At 39.7% G+C, this 3763-nt stretch overlaps 1 non-coding gene across 1 annotated transcript; it reads right to left on the reverse strand.

Annotated features, from left to right (window-relative positions):
• Positions 1-3434: 3434 nt before the first annotated feature.
• Positions 3435-3540, reverse strand: LOC125492177 (small nucleolar RNA R71). Its single transcript, XR_007268621.2, has one exon. It is a non-coding gene; the product is annotated as a small nucleolar RNA R71 (small nucleolar RNA).
• Positions 3541-3763: the final 223 nt, after the last annotated feature.

Consider the following 3763-nt stretch of genomic DNA (forward strand, 5'->3'; position numbering starts at 1 on the left):
GCGACATTGTACTCCAATCATCCCCCTTAATATAGACGCAGTTCACCCACTTAACCCACATGTTCCCTTTCCCTTGAGCAATATGCCAATCCAGTTTATTTATTACAGCTAGGTTCCATGCTTCAAGGTCTCTGAAACCTAGTCCACCTGAGGTCTTTGCCTTACACATATCCTTCCAACCAACATGCCCAGCTTTACTGTCATTGTGTGTCCCAATCCATAGAAAGTATCTACACACAGAAGTCACTTCATGGATTACAGCTTTAGGCAATACAAAAATCTTTCCCCAGTATACATGAATACTCATTAAGACACTGTGAACAAGTTGACTCCTAGCAGCAAAAGAAAGATTCTTCGAGCTCCACAGCTTTATTATGTGTACCATTTTATCAATCAAAGCCTGACAATCATGGGCTTTAAGTTTCATGGTGGAAGTAGGAACCCCCAGATATCTAAATGTCAAATTCTCAGTAGTGAACCCACTCACTTCAGTGACTCTCTGAATCTCCTGGTCACTCATACCAGCAAAATAAACTTCAGACTTATCGTCCTTGTTTACTTCAAGGCCAGATGCATTAGAGAACATCTGCATACCTTGCAACATGGTGTAGATGGACCTGAAATCACCATTACATAATAGGAGCAGGTCATCTGCAAAACATAGTTGTACTAGCTTCAATTCTTTACGCCTTGCATGAAATCTGAACTCATCCTGCTCCCCAACATAGCAAAGAATCATGTCAAGGTAATCCATGCACATTGCAAATAATAAAGGGGACATAGGGTCCCCTTGTCTCAGGCCTCTATGACTTTCAAATAAAACACAAGGGGATCCATTCAACATAATTGAGAATCTTGGGGACCTCACACACTTCATAATTAAGTTCACAAAAGATGAAGGAAAGCCAGTTCCCTCAAGCATTTGCTGGACAAAGTTACAGTTCACCGTGTCATAAGCTTTCTTGAGGTCCAGTTTCATCAGGCGTCCTGCTCTTGTATTCTTCCTTTTGTACAACTTCACAAGGTCTTGGCAAATCATCACATTGTTAATAATACTTCTCCCTACAACAAATGCTCCTTGACTCGGAGAGATAATATCAGGTAGGATTCCGTTCAGCTTCTCATTAATAAGTTTTGTAATGCATTTGTAGAGTACAGAGTAGCAAGCAATTGGCCTAAAATCACTCACATTTTCAAGGCATTTTACTTTAGGCACAAGTGTTAGAGTGGTGACATTAATCACCTTCAGCATATTACCAGTTTGAAAAAAATCCAGAATGGCATCAATGACATCTTCAATCACCACCTCCCAGCAATGCTTGTAGAACTTGCTATCAAAACCATCAGCCCCAAGAGTGATAAGTCGGTTTTTAGTTGCATATAGGTAGGTATTAAGTCTCATTTTCATGAAGATTTTAGTGCATATTAGGTCTAATTGCATGATTTGGACACTATTCTAAACCATTGTGTTATTTCGAGGTACTTTCGGGTTTTGCATGTGGTTTTCAGGTTATTGAGGCCGATTGTGATTAAGAGGAGCTCATATGGTTCGTAGATGGTTTAGATGGCGGTTTTCGGACACGAGAAGATGAGTTTGAGTGCTTTTGGAGTCAAAGGAATGATGATTTCAGAGATTTTCCTCTTTGCGGGACCAAGCAAGATCTCGCTTGCCCACGACCAAGGCGCACGCCCAAGCGAGATCTCGCTTGCCCGTGCAGAAACGTAACAAAATCGCTTAAAACCTTCTGTTTTGCACGCACGCCCAAGCAACTTTCTGCTTGCCCGTGCGTGGTGCTGCACGCCCGTGCAACATTTGGCTCGACCGTGCGTGCTGCTGCTCGGTTTAATCCGCGACTTTTAATTACTTTTTCTTAGTTTATGTAAACGATATATTAGGTTTTAAAAACATACTTTTGAGTACTTTTTCATTATTGGAGAATATAGTATTACTTTTTAGAGAGCTTTTGAGAGAAAACTCCATTAATGAACTTTGAATTCTACAAGTTTGATTCCTTCAAGTAAAGAATAAGTTTTTCTAATCTCTTCTTTTCCTTTATTATTGCTATGTCTTTCAATTTATTTATTATTTGTTTTGCTATTTCAATTATGTGTGAGTAGTCTATTAATCTAGGGTTAAGTTAAACCCTAGCAATGATTTAATATATGAATTCTTCCATTAATCCCAAAGTTTATATGGTTAATTGTTCTTGTTTGATTGAATTGTTCTTATGCTCATTATCATACTAGGGATAGGTGATTTTGATTTGACTCCGTATATCTTATTTTCAATGGGAATTGAATCTAGATGGTTTTGTTGATCCAATCAATGGTATGAATATCTTCTATGGGAATAGTTAGATGGGATTGCTAGGAAATTAATTGTAATGCTATGCTTAATGCCTCTTTCTTGCATGATTCTATGGGAATAGGTTTGATTGCTTGTTTAGAGTAGCCATTGGTACTCGGGAGAGGTCTTTGGTAGTTATAGGGTGCATTACTCCTCTTGAACGTTGATTATGTTATTTGGGATGGAAATTATTCATGTATTAGTCATTGCTAGTGGTGATGCTTAATTCTAGATGTTTTAATTAACGATTATACCTTGTGCGTTTCTGGTGATTGTCATAGTTTAGCGTTAGTATTAGTTCAACACCCTTTCATCACTGTTTGTCACTCGTTTAGTTAGATTGAGTCAAGATAGCTAGTGTTTGATACTGTTTGTCCCTGTGGATTCGACCCTGACTTGCTCTGCTACATAGTTAGGAAGTTAGTTAGGTAATTACTTTTGATAGGTGCGCGACACGCCTACCAAATTTTGGCGCCGTTGCCGAGGACTAACGGTATTAGATTAGTTTATCTTTGATTTTATTTAGCTAAACTGTCTTTGTTCGATTATTGTCACTCTATTTGTTGTTTGATTTCTTTTCTTTCAGTCTTTTTGTTGCATGCGTACTCGTAGCAAGGGTCCACAAGATCTGATTACTCTTGATCGCGAGATCGAAGCTACAGCAAGGAGATTAGGAGGCCGAAGAAGACAACAACAACAAGAACCAACAATGGGAGACGAAGCACCACCAAAGTCTCTACGGGAATATGCTATGCCCGATGAGACCACCACCACCATAAACAGACCGACAACCGCTGCCAATCATTTCGAGCTCAAGCCACAATTCATCCAGTTTATCTCACAGGATTCTTATGCGGGAACACCCAAAGAGAGCCCTACTGATCATTTGGCCAACTTTTTAGAAAAATGCAATACTTTGAAATTAACTAATGTTTCTGATGATTTAATTCGGTATTGTGCTTTTCCTTTTTCTCTCAGGGACGAAGCAAAGGAATGGTTTAAGGAAGAAGAAGTGAGGAAGATTGCCACATGGCCAGAACTGAAGAAGGCTTTTCTTTACAAGTTCTTCCCTCCTATGAGAACTTCCAAGTTCAGAAACGAGATATCTGGCTTTCAACAACATGAATTGGAGTCCTCTACGAAGCATGGCAGAGATACAAGGCTTTGCAAAGGCAGTGTCCACACCACGGCATTCCTGAGTGGTTGCTGATTCAGACATTCTACAATGGTCTGAAGCATGAAGTTCGAAGTTCTATTGATGCCGCATCTGGCGGTACTTTCATGGCAAAAACTCCAGAAGCCGCGAAGACATTGTTGGATGAATGGCTGCCAACAATTACCTGAATGACTGGAGTATATCTCGTGGAGCCCCTAAAAAGGGAGGTAAGTATGAGGTTGATGCTATTGCTACTTTAA

This window comes from Beta vulgaris, chromosome 7 (genome assembly GCF_026745355.1).
Source record: "Beta vulgaris subsp. vulgaris cultivar EL10 chromosome 7, EL10.2, whole genome shotgun sequence".
NCBI lineage: Eukaryota > Viridiplantae > Streptophyta > Magnoliopsida > Caryophyllales > Amaranthaceae > Beta > Beta vulgaris.